Source organism: Prionailurus bengalensis, chromosome A2 (genome assembly GCF_016509475.1).
Source record: "Prionailurus bengalensis isolate Pbe53 chromosome A2, Fcat_Pben_1.1_paternal_pri, whole genome shotgun sequence".
NCBI lineage: Eukaryota > Metazoa > Chordata > Mammalia > Carnivora > Felidae > Prionailurus > Prionailurus bengalensis.
In genome coordinates, this window is record NC_057348.1 from 53507630 (window position 1) to 53534138 (window position 26509).

Consider the following 26509-nt stretch of genomic DNA (forward strand, 5'->3'; position numbering starts at 1 on the left):
ATAGAACACAAGTGGGGGAGGAGAAGAGGGAGAGGGAGACACAGAATCTGAAGCACGCTCCAGGCTCTGAGCTATCAGCACAGAGCCTGACACAGGGCTCGAACCCACAGACAGACCATGAGATCGTGACTTGAGCTGAAGTTGGATGCTCAACTGACTGAGCCACCCAGGCACCCTTTTAATATCAATATTACGCTCTTTTTGAAAAAGTAATTTGACCACAAGTTTGTATATGTTTTTATTCATTCAACTTTGTCACAAGAAAATGATCTTTTCCTTGAAAGTTAGAAAAAAATAATCCAGAAAATTATCTAGTCCCAGAGCTTTTTGGGAAGTAATTCTTTGATAAGTTTTTGATGGTTTTCATTGTTAATTATTTTTCTGTTTTCTGAAAGTTGTTTCAAAAGTCAGCTTTTGCCGTTTATACCATTTCAGACAAATTAGTCTGATTAAATTGCCCTTTGGCCTGAGTTATTATCTATTTACATCTGCATGAGGATTTTTAGTAGAACCTAAAACGTTGGATGAGTAGATATGAACAGCCCCGATTGAATGTGGGTTCTCTTGAAATGTAAGGGGTTTGTCTGCTGTTTTCACAGTCTTAGTTCTCTGGTTTATAGGGATGAGTAGAAGGATTTACAATCTAATGAGTATAAACCAATCTGTAATTAACTGACCAGGTGGAGAATGTGGAAGATCCTTGGTATGCATTACCCCCCAAACGGATCTTGTTTCTTCCCTACTGTAGTTTCTGTTTGGAAACTACACCTTCAGTGTATGGTACAATGCAATTCTGAATGTGTTCAGAAAGGAGATTACTGATCTCAGTTATAGGAGGGGTTTCGGGGGGGAGGTTATGGAAACCTGTCTGCCTCTGAAAGCTGCAGGAGCTGGCCCAATTTTCTCTTTGATCCAACTCTTAGGGCCACAAGCTAGGAACACATGGCAGTTTACTTTGTTCTTGTCTACTTCTTTATGAATTCATATATATGTCAAAGGGAAATTGAGACCAGTGTCAAGCATTGCTAGTATGATTTACCTTAATCTGGAATTAACATTCTTTAATTTTTCAGATGGAGATTTTTTCAAATTTTTCTTTATTAATATTCTTTCCTTTTTTCCCCCATATAGTTAGTTGAATTGTAAAAAAAAATTTAATGTTTATTTTTGAGACAGAGAGAAACAGAATATGAGTCGGGGGGGGGGCAGAGAGAGAGAGAGAGAGAGAGAGAGAGAGGGAGACACAGAATCTGAAGCAGGTTCCAGCCTCTGAGTTGTCAGCACAGAGCCCTACACGGGACTCAAACCCACCAACTGTGAGATCGTGACCTGAGCCGAAGTCAAACCCTTAACCGTCTGAGCCACCCAGGCGCCTCAGTTGAATTTTTAGTTGAATTAAGTGTAAAAAAATGTCAAAGTGGTAACCCATTATAGGTAAAGTTATTTCTCATGTGTTATACATGTTATATGTAATGAATAGTTTTGGTGTGGGTACTCCTTCGGTTTTGACTAACAAATCAGAGGGCATTTATGTAAATTGCTCTCATATAGGTTAGGAATCAGTCAGAAAACAAAACATACAGAAATGAAACACTAACAAATCAGATTTTTCCATAGAAGAATATTTCCCATTCTGAAAACAAACAGTTGTTATTAATGTTGAGTCTACATTAAGAAATTTTCAGTTCCCAACAAGAAGTATTAAATAATGCTAGAGAAACAAACAAAATACATTGGCTATAGTTTATATTTCAAGTTAGAAATAACAAAATGGGATAACACTTTATACTCATGATCCACTACTTTTATGTTATGTATCAAGTAATAGAATAGTTTTTGCAAGTTCCAAGCTTACAAAGGTGTAGAATTTAAAAAAATTTAGAATTCTGTATCGATTAGACTGTGCAGGTCATTAGGTCTGGATGTTGGGGCATTTAAGGCCATGATGATAAGGCTTTGGAACTAGATGCTACTTTGTCTTTATAGATTATACAGCTATTCTAGAATCCCTGCGCCCTTCATAAGAACCAGGGATATGAATCCTGAGACCTTTGGCACATTTACTTGAATACTCTACTCTCTGGGTTTTCCTTTTAAAAATCTCCATGTGGAATGTGCTGCATCTTCTGTCCCTAAATGATTGTGACACACGCCTATAATTTTGCTGTAACCATGTAACAGCCATGTGCCATCTAAAATGAAGTTCTATAGTTCAATAAATAGCATCTTTGCTGTCTCTAACCTTTATCAAACACCTGTCTTTTGAGGTTATTAATCCTTTTAAGATCTAGTTTTTCTAAAGTCTGTCCAATAATGTAAGTATCATTATTAATTTGACATAAAAGATGAATGAGTAGGGGCGCCTGAGTGGCTCAGTTGGTTAGGCATCCGACTTTGGCTCTGGTCACGATCTCGCAGTTTGTGAGTTCAAGCTCCGCGTCGGGCTCTGTGCTGACAGCTCAGAGCCTGGAGCCTGCTTCAGATTCTGTGTCTTCCTCTCTCTCTCTGCCCCTCCCCTGCTCATGTGTGCTCTCTCTTTCTCTCTCTCTCTCAAAAATAAAGTTTAAAAAAAATTTTTAAAAAGATGAATGAGATAAAGGACCTTAACTCCTGATCAGTGACAGAGTAGGAAAGTAGGTGAAATGAATCTAATACATGTCTCTTTAAGAATATTCTCCAGCCCTGTGTGATTTACAGTGAGTCTGTTGGTAGTCTGTTGGTTACTTCTAGAGAATATAAAAATAAGGGAAAACAAACATTCAGAATGAAATACAACAGAGAAAATAAATTTATTTGTGCTTGTACATTTTGGCAGCATAGGTTGTCTGAAAACTTTGAGTATATGTATATCAAAAGTTTTGTGTTTTTTTAATTTTAATTATTCAGATTTGAAAGACATCAACTTCAAGCCACAGCGTACAAGAAGGTCATTTTCTCAAACAAGAGTCACCCTTCCACGGTAGGTAAATGCAGAATTTATTATTTTATTCATTAAATTCATATTAAAATTTATTTTACTTATTAAATTGGTATTTTTAAAGTATTTTTTAAAAGAACATGCAAATTCTTCATAGTATTTTATTGTAAAATTTCTTAGAGGGATTTTATTTTGGCTATCAGAATACCTTCTACTATATAATTTACCAGTCAGTTGAAGGAGAACCCAGTAATATATTTGTCACAGACAAAACAAAGATAGAAGAGTGACCTAGAAGTTGAAAAATAACTTAGATCCTTAGAAATAAGTCTCAGTACAAGTATATTATTTTAGGTTCATATGATATTTATAATTAAATTGAGATTAAAAAAAAGTAATATCTTGCCTGGTTCCCTGTAGGCCATGCAACCATGATCCCTACTCACAAAGGAGAAAGTAATTTCAATATCCAATACTCATGTATTTTGTTTGGGGGATTAAAATATGATACTACAGATATTTATTTTATTGCTCAAAATTTTCCAGCTCCAGATGGCCAAAGCTGAAATAATTTGAGCAACTAAATAGCTATAGTATTGAATTATAGCTCCCCAAATAAAATACACATATGTGATTCCATACTGATACAGGTAAATTATTGAACAAATAAATGTGCAGTTAAATATGTACAGTTTTTTCTATATCACTTATACCTCAACAAAGTTGTTTAAAAGAAGAAAGACTGAAGAACTACCCAGATCTGGAGAAGAAGACATGGCAACTAAATGCTATGTGGGGTCCTGGAATGGATCCTGGAACTGAGAAGGGACATTAGTGGGAAAACTGATGAAGTCCAAATAAAGTAGTTTATAGTATTGTGACAACATTAATTTATTAGTTTTTTAAAAATATTTATTTATTTTGGAGAGAGAGAGAGGGAGGGTGGAGAGAGAGAGAGAGAGAGGGAGACACAGAATCAGAATCGGGTTCCAGGCCCTGAGCTGTCAGCGCAGAACCCCACATGGGGCTCGAACCCACTAGCCATGAGATCGTGACCTAAGCCAAAGTCAGGCGCTTAACAACTCAGCCACCCAGGTGCCCATTTTATTAGTTTAGACCACTGTACTGTGGTTGTAATATGTTAGCAGTAGGGGAAGGTAGGTGAAATGTACATGGGAGCTCTCTATCTTTGCCACTTTTCTGTAAGCCTCAGATTATTTCAAAATAAAAAGTTCATTAAAAGTCACACTGGAGGGGCACCTGGATGGCTCAGTTGGTTAAGTATACAGCTCTTGGTTTCGGCTCAGGTCATGCTCTCAGAGTTTCATGAGTTTGAACCCTGCATCAGGCTCTGCACTGGCAGCATGGAGCCTGCTCAGGATTCTCTCTCTCCCTCTCTCTCTCTGCCCCTCCCCTACTCGTGCTGTCTCCGTCTCTCACAAAATATATAAATAAACTTTGAAAAAAAGTCACACTGGAGTCCCTAAATAATCATTCTTAGTAGATTTTCATTGATTTATAGGGTGAGTTTCTGTTTGTTTGCAGATCTTAGAACAGAGAGAAGCAGGGGCCATCTTTTCATCAAGGATACCTCCTTGAGCTGTGTTTCTTAATCCTGTCCATACACACTGCAGTCCCCATCTCCACAAGTTTGATTTCCACTTAATACTTCAGCCAGTTACTTTCAGTCCCCTGGAAGACCTGTGAGTGGGAAAATTCCACAAGGCTCTGCCTTCTCGGGAACCATCTCTTAGCAAAGTTTTTAGTTGGTGACAATCAGTGTCTGATTTGAATTTTCAAACCCAAACTGTGAAAGCATTTAGATCTCATTAATAACCTCTTGGTCCACCAATCTTCATTACCCAAGGCAACATCTGAACAAGAACTTAAAATTAGGAGTCTTATATTGGAATGGTGAAGATGAGGGAAGATCACGTTTTTAAGTTAAATGTCTGGGAATTCGGTGAATACAACTAGTACTAAGGGAACTTTGATTCTTAAAGGAAATCAATAGTAGGATTAACTTTGGTTAGAAAACCAGTGTAACTTTAGAAAAACCTAAAGCCATTTAAAATTGAAAGACCAACCTCTTGAAAGACAAAAGGTAAGGGGCAGGTACGTACTTTGGCATCTGAATATGAGTGTTTGGTCCACATCCAAGCATTTGGGCATAAAAAATTAAATGCTAAATATTAGGAATTCTTCCCTGAAGTCTTTTACTTTTGCCAGAAAATCTCTTTGTGTGTTCAACCAATTTAGAAAACTACACTATTTTACACACTTCAGGTGGAACAAGAAAAAAAACAGACATTTGTCCCTAGAGCAGTCAAATTCATAGAGACAGCAGGTAGAGTGGTGGGTGCCAGAGACTGGGAGGAGGGAGGGATGGGAGTTAGTGTTTAATGGGGACAGAGTTTCAGTTTGGGGAGATGAAAAAGTTCCAGAGATGGATGGTGGTGATGGAGTACAGTGTGAATGTACTCAGTGCTACCGAATTGTACATTTAAAAATGGTTGAAATGGTAAATTTTTATGTTGTGTATATTTTACCACAATTTTTCTGAAAAACCAAAAGGAAATAACAGGTTTTCAGCAGTTGACATTTTACTTTTTTGCCAGGGTGCCCAGGCTGTAAGGAGAATATCTGCTTGAGGGCATTTATTCTTAGGAGTTTTTAATTTTATTATTAATCTAGAAATGATTCCTTGGGCATCATTTACCAACTGGCAGTTTAAATGGCCCCCGTATCATAAATTGTGTGTGTAAAAGGAATCCTGGTACACAGGAAACAGAGCTGGGTGGTAGGGAGAGTTGCTTGTGAGGTTAATTTATAACTAAGACAAATGAATCTATAAAAAGAAGAAAAGCCTCATAAGAAATATGTTAACTGATGGTAAGGGAGAAAAAAGGGTTTAGATAAAAGATATCTGAGCTTGTTTGGTCCCAATGATTTTATGGCTGAGGAATTCAATTATAGGTGTACTGGGTGGAGTAAATCACAATTCTGTAAATTACTAATAGGACACAACGATCTTTATCGTCTTCTGTATGTGCTCACATGCAAAGTTCAGTCCTGCCCTCTGTAAATAAACTCTCTGCCTAGCTATACTGCTGTGTATGAATTCAGAACTTCAGGATTGGAACAGAGATAATGTTTACTTTTAAAACCTAAGAGGCAGGTAGGTGGTACATTTAGAAATAAGATTAGGAACTAGAACAAATTGCTTCTGCTTTTGAATTTTGATTATTGGGTTTGTTTCATTTTACACTAAATTCTTCTAAGACATTTTTATGACTGAAAAAATATTTTTAAATAAAAGATGACATTCTTATTTGTGCATAGTTTCTTCCAGATCTTATTAATGTGTTCACATTTTTTACTTACTAGTAATTATAGTATATGTGGCATTTTTGCTTCTTTTACTGTTAGATCATATAAATCTTTCTTTGTTTCTACCTGGCTTCCAGATTTGTCATAGTGGCAACACAGTAATACATGTGCCACATGACTTACTAAGCAACTTTTGAGGTAGTTTCAAGTTTTTTTTATTATTATACAATTACTATTCTGTATCGTTACATATAGTGAATGTCTTCATGCACGTATTTCACTTTTTAAAAAATAGCTGTTTGGGTACATTGCTGGAAGAGGAGTTTCTATGTTAAGGGGTTTGAGCAACTGTATTCGTCTCTCATCATTAGTATTTAAGGCATTTCAAATTGCTCTGAAGACATATTACCAGCAATATGAACAGAAATGTATTTCCTCCAAAGTATACATTTAAATGATTTCTATTCATAGAAATATATTATCATTTAGCAGTGGCTTTGTATGTGTGATAGTAGAATGAGGGTGGAGAGTGAGGGGCTTCACCAAGTTTAGGTATCAGAATAATATGGGGGTTTTGGTGCTTTTTGTTTTGTTTTGTTTTTGGTTAGGGAAAAACCGACTTAATTCCAGGGAGTTGCAGATGATTTCCTGAGGTTATGCCAAATTTTAATAAAATGTAAAGACTGTGTTGCAGGTCCCTTAATGTCCTTCAAGTCCACATGTTGCTGGTTAGAAAAGAATGACTGCTTTTGAAAATGTGGGTTTTACAAAGTAGGACTTCTGGAGAGATGGATACAGATCAATTGTTTAAAAAAGATTTATCTAAATCAAATATTCTAAATTTGTGCCTTGAATATTCGAGGGGAATAGTTACTTCAGAATAAAGACACAGAGAAAATTTTAAGGTACAAAATTACATGGTTAAAATGTATTCCAACGAACAGGAAAAAGATTAGGGGTGATTGTCTTTGCTTTTCATTCTAAACTTTTAATTTGAGGGTTTAAGTGATAGAGTTAATGACCTGAAACAGAGATTGTAGTTTTTAATTACAATGCAGTATATTGTTTTTTTAATATCAAATAAGCAATGTAATAACAGTACGGATCATTTAAAGAAGAAATTATCTGTAATCTCAAATTGTTATTCAAACTATTCTACAAGTTGCCTTCTAGTTCTTAATATACACACATATTTTGATATGTGTATGTAGTATTTGATAAATACATTGCTATCCCTGACCCCAAAGTCTACACAATTAAGGACTTGTGGTAAATGTTTTCTGTATTCTCTTTCCATTCGAAAACAATGTTTTGAAACCTAACTTTAAGCTACATAGTATTTTCTGAAAAAAATGTGTGTCAACCACCGTGGCTACTATCTTTACTTAAAAATGTTAGTCGCAGCTGTAAAATGTTGAGGGTTAATTCCTAAAAATTAAGCCTGAAAGAAAAAGTTCGTGATATAGAGACTCTGAATTAAGAGTCTGTTAGACTGCAGAACACATGGTAGATTTGATTATTTGAGATTCTTGAATAATAAATGAAGCAGTGTTCTTAAGTAATTTTTAAAAAACTTGCTGTACAAATATATCTGATAAGAGAGGATATAAGAAATTACTTTTGACAGTTCCTTAATTTTCACTTATATCCTATGCTTTCATTCTTAGAAGAGAAAAATATTTTAGTCTTTTTGTAATTTCTTAATTTTAATTTTTTCATCAACTAGCACTATATAAAATGGATTTGGGCACCTAATTAGGAAAACTGTACATGTCTTCATCATCTCCCCTTCCACAGTTTTGTTTGCCTTTTAAAAAAATGCCAATAAGGAGCTGGAGAGTCCTAGCTATAGCATGCTTGATTCTTTGGCTACTTTGAATAACTCCCATGTTACAAATCATGTGTCTCAATTCTACCACAGTGTCATACAGTAAGAGGTCAATCATTGGAAGCCACTATTATTCTGTGGAACATGAAGTAACTGTGATCTCTCTCATTTTATTCAGTTTTTTCTTTGTACTGATGAACTCCTTGTCCTTCAGTCCAGATCCTGTGATCTGAAATCATTTAAATTACTAAAAGTTTGATATTTTTAACCTTTTATACTCTCAGTAGACAGGACGTAGGAAATTTAGTGACGTAAACATCTTTAGTAATCTTTAAAAGTCATAAGACTTGGTAGCTGGGACAAAAAACAATTAAGTATAAATTTCAGGGAAATACCAAAATGGCATGACTTTTGTTTTCTTTTGTTAGCAAGCCACATGGCTTTCCTCTCAAACTCAAGGAATATGTAGTGCAGGCTCTACTTTTATGATTTTGGTTTCATCTGCATCACAGAAATATATGTTTTCCTAAGTTTACTCACTATAATTTGTGATTGCTATTTTTCTTATCTGCGAAGGAAGTACAACAGCTCCCACTGGGGAAATACCATGTTAAGTCAATCCTAAAATAAGAAATCTAAGGGAAAGGTCACATCCTAATAACTTGTGCAAATCTAAATTCCCATGGAGCTTTAAAATTATTTTGTAGGAGTAGAGTATTAACAATGTGCTGTTGAACTTCTTCCAGATGAGAGCACTTTTTTGTGTCCAGAAGTAACCACTGACGTATAAATATAATTGACAAGAACAAATTCTTTTAGCAACCTATTTTGAATATGAAGAGAAATCTAGCATGACTATTAAACCATGAAACATTTTTTTGCTGGTTTCATTGGAATTATAAGGTGTACCATTCAGAAAGTATTATAATAATTACATACAAACAATGAAGACGATTTTTCCTACTACACGTAGATGTTTATTTTTATTTGTATTATTTTTTGAAGATTTTTATTTTTAAGTATTTGACCCAATGTGGGGCTTGAACTTATGACCCAGAGATCAACAGCCATATGCTCTTCCTACTGAGCTAGCCAGTCTCTTTACTATAGACATATTTAATCATCAACTTTTTACCAACACTGACCTCCAGCTATGCTTTAGAAGAACGCTAACTATGTCATTCGAGAGAACATTGCTGTTTTGGGAGTTGAGGACACCTGGGTTGTAATATTTCCTCTTCTGTTAATTAGCACTTTCTTAAAACTTGAGATCGCAATTCCTTTATCTGTTAAGTGGGAGATGTTTATTGTGAAGATCGAATAAGATCAAATATATAAAGGGCTTAGGAAATTCTTACAGTAATATATAGCTTTAAGGTATTATTAGAATTTTTGTTAAATTTTTATCTTCTCCAAATGAAATCAAAGTGGACAGAGGACAAGTGGTTTATTCCATCCTACTCAAGGTAAAAGTCACCAGAACACCCTGATCAGTGCTCCATTCACTGGCCAAATCCAAGTCATTTTTTAAAAGGGTGGGGTTTAAGTGGAAGCCATTCCATTATACTGTAATACTGTACAAGTGTTACATTTTGCCATCAGGATGATTGTTTCCTAGTACATAGTAATTTTTTTTTGAGGATTCATTGTTGGAAATGTGTCTTGAAAATGTTATTTGTTGCTTTACAGAAATGCATATCCTTATTGCTTAATCTGTACTTTTTTTTTTTTTTTTTTTTTTTTGAGAGAGAGCATGAGAGTATAAACAGGGAAGGGGCATAGGGAGAGAGAGAATCTTAACAGGCTCCACACTGGATGCAGGGCTCCATCTCGTGACTGTGAGAACATGACTTTAGCTTAAATCAAGAGTAAGATGCTTGGCCCATTGAGCCACCCAGGCACCCCTATTCTGTACTTTCTTATTACCAATTAAAGTGGAACAGAATGCAGTTTTTGCCTTTTGACCTGCTGTTTCTTTCCTTAATTCTGATTATGTGTTTTCAGCAATTTAAGGACTTATAGGAACATACCTGGTTGCCCTACCTGCTGGGGTCCATTCAGTAGCAAGAGCCATTTGTTGAAATTATTGACATATTTCTGCATTTAGTTATTTTAATTTTAGACCCCATAATAATATATTGGCACATAATAAGAAATTACAAAATAATTTGCTTAAATGCTTATCTGTATGATAGGATTTCAAAGAATCTCTGTAACTATTCAGTATGTCTTTAAAATATCTTTGTTCAAGAAAGGCGTTAAGCCCCTTTATTGTATTACTTAGTTTTTTTTTTTATTTTGTTTTAAGCACCCATATGAAAAGAGTGACATGTAACAGATATGTACTCTATCACATTTTACCAGAAAAAGTGCTTACTAGAAGCAGTCACACTTCTAAAAATGCAGTGCCTCTGTGTCTGACAAAGTAGACTAACTTCCTTTACGTTCACATCCTTTTAAAGAGTAACTGACCTGGGATGGGGTGGTAGCTGGAATGTGTTGGAGTGACTTGACTTTCACCTTCTGTGAAACATGGTTATAAAAAATGCTGCCAAGTTGTGTTCTCAGTATATAGACTATTTTTATCCATCAGACTTTGAAATAAAAGTAATAGCAACAACAAGAGTCTAAGAATACATTTTTTGTACACTTTACTCCCCAGTGCCAAACTTTCTATATATGAATCTACTGATTGCTGCTACTCTACATTTGTTTTTCCAACCTTTTTAATTTCTCTGATGTTGATTTAGTTCAAATTTTCCTTACCTGAAAATTGCAAGTTATCTGACTCAACAGTTTACTGTTTCCATTTCATCCTCCAAGTTGACAGTTATCTTTCTAAAACGCTGTGTGTTTACATTTTACCCTCCTTTCAGGGAGCATTAGAAACTTTGTGGTCAGCCTCAGCCTACCCCCTTCAGGCTGTCCCCTCCAATTTGCTACCACAGGTATTATGGTGCAGCCTCACCAGACTGCTCAGTGTTCCTCTCACAGCATTTGGTTCATAACTAGAATATACCAATCATTACATCAGACTATTACTGATTTTGTAGTCAATATTAGGGAGCTTCTCAAGAGCAGAGACTATTCTCTGGGTATCCTTAACGCTTAACACAATTCCTAGCAAATATTGTGCCAGTATTAAAATAATGTAACTGAAGTTAATGATTTAGATATACTGTTATTTCTACTAACTAAACATAGTATTTTACGCAGCCTTGCCTAAATATCATTTTAAAATTTACCAGCTAGAGATGCAAAGCATGTACAGAATTTACTTATTTTAAGAAAAGAATTTCCAGGGGTGCCTGGGTGGCTCAGTCGGTTAAGCGTCCGACTTCGGCTCAGGTCATGATATCACGGTCTGTGAATTCGAGCCCCGCATCAGGCTCTGTGCTAACAGCTCAGAGCCTGGAGCCTGCTTCAGATTCTGTGTCTCCCTCTCTCTCTGACCCTCCCCCATTCATGCTCTGTTTCTCTGTCTCAAAAATAAATAAACATTAAAAAAATTAAAAAAAAAAAAGAATTTCCATGATACTATATGTATTTATAATTTTATAGATTTAACCTTTACATAAGCTTTTTCTTTTTGCAAATAATGAAAGTGAATCCATAAAACCACATAAGTACCTAATCAACTACTTTTTACCTGTATAATTCAGGAATGAAGAACGTTTATTTCACAGACTAGTTATGGTCTTTCAATTTTCTATTGCATTTGAAGCAGGACTTCTAAGCCAGGTAAAGGCCTAAGATGGTTACTTGTGCTGACATCTTTTTTTTTTTTTTTTTTGGTAACCAGTTTATGTGTATTATTCACTAAACAAGTATTTATTGAACCAGTTTAGTATATCCAGCACTCTTCTAGACAAAACAGAGATGAGATAGTCCTTGCTCACAGTCTTATGTCAAAGATAGGACCTACACATATCACATGAGAGAATTAAATAACAGAGCTGGGCAGTGTGTGACTGAGGAAAAACATGTAGTAAAAATTTGTGGCAGAAAACACACATGCAGAGCTGGAGTGGTGAGTAGTTTCATTAGACGCTTGCCACTTGGAAGAAAGGATATGGATACATAAGAAGGAAGAAGCTGGAAATTGTAAACATAGGTATCATGGGGTAGGAAGTTCAAGATAATTGGTGGGCATGTTGCACTTGAGAGTCAGTGGGAAGTTCACATACAGAGGAAAAGAGCTGGGTTTGGCAGGGAACAAACACTGGACTGAGGAACCTGGACTTTGTCTAGGAAGCATTGGGAACTTGAAGATGTGGGGATGGGGAAGAGGAAAGACAAAAGCTCTCTGTGGAAGGGACAGAGAGAGATATCTTGATAACTTAGAAGATTTGGTGACTAAGAAATGAAGAGGATGAAAGAAAAAAGGGTCAAAGATGAACTTTTGGCTGATATAGAGAGGTGAGATATTCAAAGAAATAGAGAGGAGGGACACTTTTGGGGGGAGGAAGATGAGCTTGCTTTTAGACTTGTTGAATTTGAAGTGAAAGGTGGAATATCTAAGAAGAAATATCCCTCCTAGAGAGATGTGAATACAGGATGAGCCTCATTTCAAAGGGCGGAATTAGCCTGCTGATTGGCGTGTCATTGGCACAGAGTGAAGCTGAGGTCTTCAAAAAAAAAAAAAAAAACACACACACACAGGTGAAGTTTGGAAGAGGAAGATGAGAGAGAGGAAGGAGAGGTATCATCGATGCCAAATGAAGAGGGTTTTAGGAAAAGGGAAAGAAAATAGTATCTCTAGTTACCTGGCATTGTGGTAATAACTACATATATAATCTTATTTAGTTCTCACAAAACCCTGTAAAACAGGAATTATGATTATCCCTATTTTACAGGTGAATAAAGTAAAGTTTAGCGTGGTTCAGTAACTTGCCTGAGAGTACACTGCCAGTGGGAGGTGGAATCTGAATTGAAACAGAGATCTTTCTGCCTCCCAAGCTCATGTATTTTTTTTACTGAAATAAAATATAAAAATGACAGCATAAGATCAATGATGAATGAAGAAAGAAATAATGCCGTTAACAGTTATAAGGAGACTGTCATTTAAGATTAGAATGTATGTCCAACGATAAGAGTGTTTCAGCAAGTAATAGGTGGTATAGGGAATGATTTTAGACCACTGAGAATTTTGGCAACAAATAGGACAATTCTACTGGAGCAGCTAAGTCAAGTAAACTCAGGAGAGAGCATATCAGTGGAGAAGAGGAAATAGTATAAGGGTGAGGTCTCAGGAAGGCCATTGAAAAGAAACAGACCCTGTGGGGAGAAAAGACTGCTTCCACTAAGTTCGTAAGAAAGGATAATGAGGTTAATGTGACCCACTCTCCCAGTGGAGATAAGAGGTAGGGTGAAGAAGAAAGGTGTCAGGTAAGCATAAATTAAAAGGACTAGTTATAAAGATATTCCTGAAGTTATATCTTACTTGGAAGAAAAACTCATTAAAATAAAGACATGGCAGCCAAGTGACCTTAATCAAATCTCTTTCCCTCTTCTAGACTCAGTTTCCCCATATGTTAGACAAATTAGGTTAGACAAATTGATCTTTAAAGACCCTTCTAATACTTGATTTTCTAAGTGAGTAGAATGGGTCAACTTTGGTCTGTTCACAGATATGGCAGTCATATAGCTTTATATATCAAAAGAATTTGCAAGCAGGGATAACTAAAATTAGAGCTCAAAGGAGACTTGAATTTTAAGTTCACAAATCAAAATTTTTAGGTATATTCCTTTCCCCTTTATTAAAAATTATTAAAATATCTGACTGTATTGCTAACTGTAAACTCTCGAAGTCAAGGACTATATCCTGTTCTCTGGCGTGTCCTTAGCATAGAGCGTAATGCCAGCTACACAGTAACAACTCAATAAATACTTATTAAATGAATGAAAAGTCAATTACAAAATAAAATGTCATCAGTAGAGGCTTCATATAGTACTCTCTCCATGTTTTTTCTCTACTTTGATGGTTCTTGTCAGTCTCCCCCATGACAATTCAGAAACATGTTAATTATGTTAAGACAGTCATGTACCTGCCTTGTTTTTGTATCATTTTAATTGTTTTTCATTTGGCTACTAGGCTGATTTCTTATAAAACAAAAACAACAACAACAACAAAAACAAAAAAAAAACAACAACAAAGAAAAAACAAAAAACCCAAAAACTAGGGGAATTGACTAGTTAATGGAAATCTCAGGATTTTTCAAAATTATCTTTTGTAGTAACTTAAAAATTAATTAGTATCCTAGTTTCCCGTCTTTTATTAATTTAAAATTTATAATTTATACTGTGAAGGAAGAGTGATTTTTTAAAAAAACAAATCTATTTCTGAACAAATGTAGTGATGTTTATGTAAGGAAAAATAATGCCACAAGAAGTCATCCCAAATTTAGTAATGCTTCCCATTTTAAACACATGATTTCAGTTGTCCCCAGGCCAGCTAAATGTTATAAAATGTCACTATGATACATTTACTTCCTTATGGGTTCTTATTACCTCCTCAACCCCCAGTAGATGGAGTTATAAAAACCCTGAAGTATGACAATATAGTTTATTACATGCTAGTTAGAAGTATTCTGCCAAAAGAAGCTGAGAACTACAGGAAATGGATTTAAATTTACAGCAGTTCAGTGATACAGAATATACTTTTTTCAAACCACTCAAACAGCAAGCCAGTTTGTAGCTTTAATGCTTGGTATGGTGGAGACATTACAGCCATGCCAGAATCAACAGAGACATCTCTGGTTAGTGTTCTTAAATGAGAAAATATTTTTGCAAATACACGTTTTTATATACTTTATACTACTTTCTAGAATATTGTGAATTTTACTTAGTGCTATTTTGAGAGTCACTGATTCTTCTCATCTTTCTGATGAAGAATTAAGCCAGAGTTGACATTTCATTGTTAGCCAACTTCACCTTCAGTGATCCAATGATCTGAAGATGTCTTTTTATCCGTTTCTTTACCAACCTTCAAGCTTGCAGATTGGCATTGGTCGTCCTTTACCCTGAGTTAGAGATTTACAGTATTTGTTTACATGGGTTACATAAAAATGCAGACTTCAGTAAATAGCTTTTTGATTCTTAGATAGAAACTGAAATACTGGGCAGGACAACTAAGTATCAAAACACCGAATGCTCAGTGGAAGCTCTATAGTTAGTAATCCTGGGTTTTGAGTGGACATAGCGTAGTGTGTAGAATCAGCCATCCTGTGAAAATATGTACTTGAAGGAATGGATAAATGAATTTTTTATTTCTTCCTTAAAAGTGTATTCAATTTTAAGTATTTATTTTTTTTTCAAAATCCACAGTATTATTTTAAAATGAGTCACCAGTTTACTATGACATACATATAAGCTATGTCGAAAAGATATTATAGAATATATTCCATATTTAGAATATGAGAGGTAGAATAAAAAGTATTGAGTGGTAAAAGAGAAGGAAACTGGATGTTTTATCTTAATTTGCTTCTTCCTCTTTAGAGTGCTGTGGATTTTATTTTAGCTGTTACTTTCCTGACCACGGGCAGTGTCACCACTTCTGTTACAGTCTTCTGTACTTTGAGAGTTAGAGCCACCTATAAATCAGCAGTCTGAGTGGAATCTTGGCAGATGAGGTCTCAGTCAGGAAACAAGCATTTTGTTTATATTTAGATAATTTGAGAGCCTGGCCTCTGGGCATTCTGTAAGAAGTCCAGAAAAGAGAAGCCTGAAGAACAGAATATTTATTATGAATAGATGTTACCTTTCTCTCAGGGGTTTAATTCCAAGCAGCTTGAGTAAAACGAGGGACATTGTCTCTTTTCACTTACTTGGCAGTAATTTTAAAAGAGAGTGAAGAGTCCAAATCAGAAGAGAATGAAGACCGTAGCAGAGAACATAAGATGACAGCTGGCACAAATGCCTTTTTGGCACTGTTGAGAAAGGCCTCAGACTCAAAATCTGAAAGGTAGTAAGAGAGATCATTGTTCCACAGTACAGTTAATACATTTGGGAAGGTCCTTTGAAACATATATCCATGTCACAAAAGAGGTGGTAAAATCCCAGCGTTTTTCAGCCAAGAATGGCACTTCTATTAGAATCACTCATCAAGTTGAAAGACACAGCAAACAAACTGAACAAATAAAAGTAATTCTTTAGCATCTGAATGGCACTGGAGATCTGTGTTTTCCCTTGTAAAGCATATGTACTGTAAGTTAGATATTGAAAGAACTGATGTTAAGTTCTGCTCTTAGAACCTACTGTGCAGAATGACTGTGCTCTAACTTTTCTCTCCTTGATTTTGATAGTCATTTAAATCACGTATTATCACCTCTACTAGTAAAAGATACAAAGGATAATAAGAAATCAGAATACTTAGATTTGTAGCTCATCTGTTCTTCATTTATCCTTGAATCCTCTAATATTCATCATTAAGGATGATTAGTAATTAACTTGAGCCATAGAATTAGATTTTGTACTGCTAGATGTGGATAAACCAGTTATGGGGACTTCCATAATTCCAAAATATGATTAGGTGATTAGTCATACACTTATTACTGCAAATTCTTGAGATCCTTGATTTAGAACAAGTTTTTCTATTAAAACAATGTATTGTATATTTTTTACCTCTGTTAGGTCATTAAGCTTTTAGTTGTCCAACCAGTAAATAAGCAAGTTCTTCTGTCACTGTTTTTTATTGTGGTAAGTTATATTATTTAACATAAAATTTGACGTTTTACTCATTTTTATTTCTTTTTAAAAACATTTTTTTATTTGAGAACAGTTGACACACAGTGTTATGTTAGTTTCAGGTGTACAACATAATGATTCAGCATTTCTGTTTGTTATACTGTGTTCACAAGTGTAGCTACCATCTGTCACCATACAACACTATTATGATATCATTGACTGTATACCCTGTGCTGTACCTTTTATTTCCATGACTTAGTCATTCCATAACTGGAAGCTTGTGTCTCCCACTCCTCTTCACCCATTTTGCCCCAACCCCTACCCTCCTTCCCTTGTTGGCAACCATCAGTTCTCTGAATTTATTGGTCTCATTCTGTTTTTGCTTGTTTTGTTTTTTAGATTCCACATATGAGTGAAATCATAAAAATTCTTAGTCTGACTTATTTCACTTAACATAGTACATAATACTAGGTCCATCCATGTTGTGGCAAATGGCAAGATCTCATCCTTTTTTTTATGGCTGCACAATATTTCATGGTGTGTGTGTGTTTATCATTTTTATCTGTTCATTTATCGATGGGCACTTAGGTTGCTTCCACATCTTGCCTATTGTCAGTAGTGCTGCAATAAACATAGGAGTGTTTTCACATTTGTGGTTTAATTTTCTTTGGGTAAATACTCAGTAGTGGGATTATTGGGTCATATGGTATTTTTTTTTCTTAATTTTTTGAGTAACCTCCATGCTGTTTTCCACAGTGGTTATACCAGTTTACATTCCTACCTACAGTGCATGAGGGTCCTTTTTTCTCCCCATCCTCTACAGCAGTTGTTATTTCTTATGTGTTGTGTATTAGCCATTTTGACAGGTGTAAGGTGATCTCATTGTGGTTTTGATTTGTATTTCCCTGGTGATGAGTGATGTTGAGCATCTTTTCAGGTGTCTTTTGGCCCCATTTTAAGTATACAATCTAGTGGCATTAATTGCATTCACAACATTGTACAAACACCAGCCCTGTCTATATCTAAAACTTTTCATTATCCCAAACAGAAACTCTACCCATTTAAACAGTAACTCCCCATTACCCACTCCTAGCCCATAGTTATTTCTGTTCTACTTTCTGTCTCTATGAATTTGCCTATTCCAGCTATTTCATATAAATGAGTTCATATAATATTTGTCCTTTGGTGTATGGTTTATATCACATTTTTAGCACAGTGTTTTCAAAGTTCATCCATGTTGTAGCACATATCAGAACTCCCATTCCTTTGTTTGGCTGAATAACATTCCATTGTATTTACCTACCACATTTTGTTTATCCATTCATCTGTTGCTGGACAGTTGGGTTGATTCCACCTTTTGACTTGTATGAATAAGGCTGCAGTGAACCTGTAAGTGTTCAAGTATCTGTTTGCATCCCTGTCTTCATTTCTTTTAGGTCTATACCTAGGAGTAGAATTGCTGGCTCATATGATAATTCTGTGTTTAACTTTTTGAGGAACCTCCAAACTGTTTACCATAGCTTCTGCACTATTTTACATTCTTACCAGCAGTGTACAAGGATTTTCACATCCTCCTCAACTCTTATTGTTTTCCCTAGTTTTGATTATAGCCATCCTAGTAGGTGAACTGTTATCTCATTGCAGTTTTGATTTGCATTTCCCTAATGACTAATGATCTTGAGTATCTGTTCATGTACTTATTGGACATCTGTATGTCCTTGGTCAAATGTCTGTTCATGTCCTTTGCCTTTTTTTTTTTAATTGGGCTGTTTTCCTTTTGCCTTTTTATTGTTCTGTCACTTTTTAATTCATGTTCTCACATACCTCTCTATATAATAAAAAAGATCATTTGAGCTCAGAAATACTTCCTATCAGCCTTTCATTGCCACACACCTTGACTTTCATCCAGTTACCAAAATCAGTACCTAAGACTCTCTCTTCAAATGGAATTTTTTTTTTCTGAATGCATTGATACTGTGGAATTCCTTGTATTCTTTCCCAAATTTCAGTTTAATGAGCCCATGTGGAGGGATGGAGAGGGGTAGCAAATCTCTTTCTCACACTGAAATCCAAAGATTCTTTGAGGATCCGCAAGTATATTGTTGGGATCTGAGAGTTTTAGAATTTAAAAATACTGCATTTTTACACTAATGATAATCTAAAAGGTCATTATTAAAAAGCCCAAATTTCACAATTCAAGGACATTTTAATGGTTTCTTATATCACTTCTCTCAACTGGGGATTCTAGGACCTCTGGGGAATCTGAGGACACAACCTTGGCAGGTCTCTAAGACTTTTTTCTTCCTTTAAAAGGAACCCATACATTAGTGAAGCTTAAGAAACTCTGATCAAATCCAACGCCTCTCCTTTTACAAATAAGGCCTAGAAAAGTTAAGTGACTCACCAGAATAACACGACAAATTAATAAAACCAACCAGCACTAGTACCCAAGTCTTCTAAGGCTTTATTCAGTGTTCTTTGTGCCAGAATGGGGATACTGCAGGGATCCCATCATCACTGAGTTTAAAATATAGTGGGAAAGCAGAAAATGAACAAGGAATAACTAAAATGATGTGTGTGAGGGAGGAGAAGGGTAATAGGAGTAGTATAGAATGATAGGGTGGTTTAACCTCATCTGAGGGTTTGGGCAAGAGATTTTTATGCTGACAGTCGAAGACAGAACAGAGTTAGCTTAAGGGAGCCCTGAAAAGAATAACGTTCCAGAGGAAATAACATGTGTGGAGACTCTGGGGTGAGAAAAGCATAGTTTACTTACTGGTTTAAATGAAGAAAAGGAGTGAAAAGAGGGTTCAGAGGTAAACAGGGACCAGATTATTCCAGTGGATTTAAGACAATTAGAAGTCAATATGGAGTTTCAGTAAGGAAGTGATGTAATCTGAGTTGCCTCTTTAAAACGGTACTCTGGCTGCAGGTGCAGAATTGATTGGAGAGGAGATAAGGCCAGACAGATGTAGGGAGACCCTGTAGGAAGAAGCTACAGTAAAAGATATGTGTAAGAGATGAAAGTAGCTTGGTTTAGGGTTGATAGAGAAGATCAAGAGAAGTGGCTAAATGTATTTAACAGGTAGAATCAAAAGGACGTAGTGATTGATTGCCTGTAGGTATTATAGCAGTCAGTTATGATTCCCTTTTGGGAGGGGCATGATCAGCTGTGGGATTGTTGGAGCTGTTTACTAAAGATAGGGCACACTGAGAGAGACAAGTTTTGAGGAATAGGTGATGATTGCAGTTTTTGACCGGTTGCTATTGAGTTGGCAATGAGATATTTCAATGGACATCTCAAATAGATGTTTGTATGCAGAGCTAAAGCACGGAAGAGGTAACCAGGGCAGGGATACAGATTTGGTTTCAATATATTCATGATATTTGAAACTTTCTATAATTGGATTGTCTAGGGAGAGCATATGGAATTAGAATTGTGAAAGAGCCTAAGACAGAGCCTTGAGGAAGGAAAAGCCTGAGTGATAGGGTAATTGGTATATCAGGGGCCAGGAAGAAGACAAGGCAGTGGAAGAAAAGCAAGGAGTCATGGGTCTGCTCTTTGATGGAAAAGTTAAATGGTTGGTTCCATACAATGTGTACGTACCTTGCACACAGAGATAGATAGTTTTATACTACTGATTGTCAAATTAATTTTTCCAGTCCTTTTCCCAGAATCTAATCGTGTGAAATGTTATAAACTGTGATGTACAATGTAAAATTGAATTTCTGGTTAACTCAGCCAGCGATAAAACCCTTTTCACTTCTGGTTGTATAAAATCTTTCTTAAACACAATAAGCCATTTTTTTGTCTTGGTAAATATTGTGGGGTGAAATAAAATTTAAATTGAATTTAGATAACTGAATTGGTGATTCGAGAACTTTTAATGTCTTAGTTTCACTTTGAATAGCAGATGACATTTTTTTCTGAAGATATAGAAAATATTAAAGATTATCTCAGGAAATGCTCTGGAAGCTGCTTTTAAAAACACTTTTAACTGCTTCCCCCCCCCCCTTAGCATTTGTCCGTTTTTTTTCTAAAAATACAGTAACAACTTTCAGTACACTAAGAGTATTTGATTGTTAATGAAAGTTATATTGCGTTTGTTTTTGTTTAATAGCTGGGTTTTTATTTTTATTTTTATTTTTATTTTTATTTTTTTTTTTATTTTTTTTCAACATTTATTTATTTTTGGGACAGAGAGAGACAGAGCATGAATGGGGGAGGGGCAGAGAGAGAGGGAGACACAGAATGGGAAACAGGCTCCAGGCTCTGAGCCATCAGCCCAGAGCCGGACATGGGGCTCGAACTCACGGACCGCGAGATCATGACCTGGCTGAAGTCGGACGCTTAACCGACTGCGCCACCCAGGCGCCCCAATAGCTGGGTTTTTATATAATTCTAACTCACTAGAACCAGGTATATCAGTATATTCCTCAGCACTGTTATTTTTTAAAAAATTTTTTTTAATGTTTATTTTTGAGAGAGAGACAGACAGAGACAGAGACAGAGCGTGAGCAGGGAAGGGGCAGAGAGAAGGAGACACAGAATCCGAAGCAGGCTCCAGGCTCTGAGTTGTCCACACAGAGCCCGACATGGGGCTCAAACCCACAAAACCCAAGATCATGACCTCAGCCAAAGTCGGACACATAAGCAACTGAGCCACCCAGGCGCCTCACTCAGTACTGTTAATGTGTACTCTTTGATCACTGACTCCAAATATAATTGAGCTATTTCAAAATTATTCTACTGGCATTACAGATACAGATACAGCTACATTACAGATACAGCTATGTGTGCGGTGAAGAGCCATCTGAAAGGTTATGCCTAAATTAGGTTTGAGCAGATTAAGTCATGAGTCACCTGCACAGGGCATATTTCCAGTGGTAGCAATACCAAAGTGAATCTTTTAATGAAATAAAATACCCTTTAAAATGGGGACTTTTGGGAGGGAAACTAACATTTATACTTTGTGCTAAACACTTCTAAGTGCTTTACATACATAATTTCTCTACAAATAAGGAAATTGAAACTTGAAGTGGTTCAATAGCTTCCCAAAGTTGCAGCCCTGACATAGGGTGGTGCTGGGATTCTAGGTTAAGTTTATCTAATTTTAAAACCAGTATTCTTTCCATTTACACCTCTGTTCCTCACTGGAAGCCAGGAGACCTATATTCTAGGTCTTGCTGCATCCTCTAACTCTATGACCTTGGATAAGCACAATAGTTCGTTTGCATTCACTATCCCCCAGGCATAGTTTTGCCCCTTCCCCTTGTCTAGAATGCTCCACACTTTCCATCCCTGTGTTTATTCATCCAGTTGGTAATCAGTCCATCAGTTGGCCAGATGATGGTCTTTGATCATGCAGTAAGTTATTGAGGTTCTGTGACATCAATATGAAAGTGACATAGATGCATGGCCTTTGTCTCTGAGGAGGTCACACTCTTGTATTATCTTTATCTTGCTTACTATATAATGCCTCGCTGAAATCCCATTTCTCCCATGGAGTCTTTTCTATGAGCCATCCCATTTTGACATGCTCTTCGGAAGTCCCTGTGAAACTTTTCATTTATTTAGCAATTAATCAGCTGCTACCTTGTGACATCTCTTCTATCATTGGCTAGAATCTTATTCAAATCATGAATCATTGCTTAACTTTTCACCTCTTTGCAGCTCGTTTCACCAAGGTATAAATTCCTTAAGGGCAGGCTTACCCTTCTCTGTATTTCCCACAGTGTCTTGTAAATAGCAAAAAATTTTTGACTGGATTCATTCAGCAAATGTTTGTTAATTTGCATTAAATTTTTAAGTTCAGAGTTTACTCTTTTGGTCAGACGTTCTAGGCTGTCACTTAGCTTCCCTGAGTCTCAGTTTTCAGTAAAATAGAAATAATTCCTACCTCTTGAGATTAAATAAATAATATGTGTAAAAAGACTTTGTACACTTTAGAAGACTATCAAGTGTTACTGATTATTTTATACTTTGTGGTGAAAGCAGCCCTGTCCTGAATTCTTGCAGTAGATACTATGTGTCCCAACATTTACTTCACGTGTTCACTTGATCTATTTTTATCTCTATTATCCAACTGTGTGGCTCTCTTTGCTGTTTTAACTTACTTGCTCTTCAGTTTATTCTAACTTTTTCTCCTTTATTTTGTGTATTCCCAAGTCTTAATCGCATTTACGGATGTGGACATGAATAGTATGAACTGTTATGAGGCTAGCCTAATATGATGGATCACAGGGTCCATCAAATTAATGGGCCCATCATACTACAAAGCTGAGAATAATAGAATTTATTGTTAATTTTCACTAAGGGTAGCTAAATTCATTCACTTGTAATTTCAGATTGATATAAAGGGTTTGTTTTTAGGAATTTGATATGAAGATGCTTTTTAGTCTATATGAGAGTTCTGTATACTCTTCAAAGAATATATTAGGACTGGTACCATCAAAGCCTATATTGCCTTAGGTCGTCTGGATGGAACCATGGCAGACTTAGTAATAACCCCAAAATACAATAGTTTCAATAGCTAAGGCTTATGATTAAGATTCCCAAGTGTTACAAATTTACTGAATTGCATTATTCTGGTCTTTGCTACTTTTGATGCTTTGGTTAATTTGATGCTTTGGTTAACCATCAAAGTTTATTTTACTGCCTTCATTGAAGTATGCTTTTTTGATCATTTAAAAATATTAATAATAGAGTCATTGTCTTTTCTAGCTTTTCTAGAGTGTGATTCTTGTGTCTCTCACCTCTTGGAAGCCTAGAAATAAATATATTGACTATTATTGTTATTTATGTTGAAAGATATTAAAATGAGATTTGTAATCCAAATGGGCATTACTTACTTCACATCTGGTTGCTTGAAAAGTGGCCAGATGCAACAATTCTTAATGCAAGACAGCCTAGGGCAAAACCTTTGCAATTCACACCCTCCTTTGCAAAACAACTGCCCTGTGTGAACCTTTCACATTAAGAAAAAAAGAAGAAAAGCAAACAAAGAAAATTTGCTTCACTGCATTTAATTATAAATTTCCAATAAAAGTGTTCATATGATCCCTACATTCACGAGCTAACAACCATTAGAAGTGGAAGACAATGTGCAAAAAAACAATGGCAGCCTTGACCTAGTTTCAGGGCCAGGCCCAAAGACATCATGAAACTTCTCCTCTCTTACATATCCTCACTTAGCTGATTTTTTTTTCTAACGTAAGCTCCATGCCCAGTGTGAGGCTTGAATCCATGACCCCCCCCTCCCCCCCACCAAGAGTCACATGCTAAGCTGGCCAGGTACCCCCACTCTGCTGAATTTTAAAGTGATTGATTATATTTCCGGTTGCCTGTGACAGCCTCAGTTTTATCTGTTGTTTGAATGTTGTTTTTAATATTGCTCTCTTTCACTCTTGAAACTGTCCCAGGTTGGGGAATAAAGTATAGGGTCTTCTTGTTTCATCCCTCAGAGACACTGATTAGGAGGTGAGGGCTGGGAATGAGGAGAACTTACTAAAGGGGAAATAATATTAGGGTTAGGAGGGTACTGGGATCAAAAGGCTAGTGATCAGAATTCTCAGTAACTAAGTGATTTGTGAATGCATTCTGAGCATCACAAGATCCATCAGATTAATACTGGCTGCTCATGGGAGAGGCGGAGGACAAGAACCAGGTCAGGAGTTTGTGGTATCTTTTATGCAATACTAACGTTAAGCTTCCTGTCTGAGGTTTTCCATATTGTGAGTCTCTCACCTCTTGATACTCTTTGAGGACTGGTGATGCTGATATCTAGTAGAAGCACTTCACAGAATTAAAAAAAAAAACAAAGATGGAAGATAATAGTTCTTTAGAAAAATGGAAACACATTATTCTTGATAACCTTGCTCTTTGAAAAGCTTAGCTGAATATCTCTTCCATTTACCTTAATAATCTACTAAGAAACTTAATTTCATTAACCATAAAATATTCTCTTTTAAAGAGTCCTCCAGACTTGAAGGCTGTTATGTTTGTTTATTTATTTATTTTTTGAGAGAGAGAGAGAGAGAGACAGTGAAAGGGACAGAAAGAGAAGGAGGCAGAAGATCCCAAGTGGGCTCTGTGCTGACAGCAGAGTCCAATGCGGGGCTTGAACTCACGAACCATGAGATCAGGACCTGAGCCAGAGTTGGACGCTTAACTGACTGAGCCACCCAGGTGCCCCAATGGCTGTTATTTTTTCATAGTTGTTGTACAGTGTCTTTATTTTATTTAAAATAATTTTTTATTTTAAAATAATTTTAGAGAAAGAGAATGCAAGCAGGTGATGGGGTCGAGGGAGTAAGAAAGAATTTAAGTAGGATCCACGCTCAGCGTGGAGAGTGGGGCTCAGTCCCACGACTTTGAGATCATGACCTGAGCAGAAATCAAAAGTTGGATGCTCAACTGACTGAGCTACTCAGGTGCCCCTGTAACTCTTTAAATTCCAAGAGTGGTAGCCACCATTGAAAAATACGCAGAAAAATATAAAGCAAAGATTAATCGTTCATAATCCCATCACCCAGAAATAACTAAAATAGTATAGTTCCTTTCAACCTTCTTATACATATACATATACATATACATATATACACATATATGTGTGTGTATATATGTATATGTACATGTATATGTGTGTGTGTGTGTGTGTGTGTATTTTAATGTGTATGCAGTGGAGTTCTTAAACTCCATAACCATAAGGAAAATGCTTTTAGTGTTCTGGCAACAATAGGAAAATAATAATGTCTTACATTTGCATAGAGCTTTAAAACATGTAAAGTATTTTTCAGATAGTAAAATATTTAATCCTCTTAATACCCCTGTAAGGCAGAGTAGATGTTAATTTCCATTTTACGTATGGGGAAATTGAAGCCCAGGAGTGCTCATTGACTTGCCCAAAGACATTGATAAGTAGTAGAACCTTGATTAGAACCCTGTGCTCCTTCACAGCCCAAGACTCTTTCTGTGTACAACTCAAGGAATTATTATACTAGAATTTTCAAGTACCAAAAACTGAATCTGGTCCAAAGAACTAATTGTGAGAAACTGGTTCTTTAGCTGAGAAAAGAATGTAAGGAAGAGGAGTGTTGTGTTTGAATAATGGTCTTTATGTTTGTATAGGGGCAGTATTCAAAGAAGAGTAACCATCTTTCTTAACATCTCTTCTGAAAGTAAAACAAGGGGGCTGAGTTTCCTGTGGACATTTAAGTTTGGGGTAGGATACTTTCCTGCAGGCCTTTGAAAAGACCTTTCAAAGGTATTACCTGTTTGGAATTAACAGTCAGTCAAGTCTTGAACACCTAATGCTGTACTAAAAAGAATAAATGAAGTAAAAGGCATATCCTCTTGTGTTTTCACAGCATACCTGGAGGAATAAAACAAACATATGAAACAACTTAGGTGTAAATTATGTGGTATTGACCCTATGTCAATGAATTATCAGGAGTTAGAAATAATAAATTGACACTCAAAGAGCATTTACTTTGTGCTAATCAAGGAAATATTAAATGTTACAGCATAAATAAGATCGAGAAGCCAAAAACAAGTTATGGCAAAGAGCAGAAATAAGAATATACACATTATTTCACACATTAATGTCTCCACCCCACATTTATTGAACATCTACCATACCGTAAGTACATAAGAGTGACTAGATATATCCTTTTGAATAGAACTTAAGTTACATGTTAGGAAATAGTGAATAATAAGGTGGGTGAGTAGGTGGGTGTGTGGGCAGATT

The 26509-nt window shown here is 36.0% G+C and overlaps 1 protein-coding gene across 4 annotated transcripts in view; it reads left to right on the forward strand.

Moving 5' to 3' along the window:
• PPARG (peroxisome proliferator activated receptor gamma) overlaps window positions 1-26509 on the forward strand; it is a 135490-nt gene that overhangs the window by 21698 nt on the left and 87283 nt on the right. For 2 of the 4 annotated variants that reach the window (XM_043588149.1, XM_043588150.1), the window contains exon 2: window positions 2887-2963. The gene's annotated coding sequence lies outside the window, so the exon portion shown is untranslated. The remainder of the gene's footprint in view (window positions 1-2886; window positions 2964-26509) is intronic. The other 2 variants (XM_043588147.1, XM_043588148.1) reach the window with 1 other exon arrangement.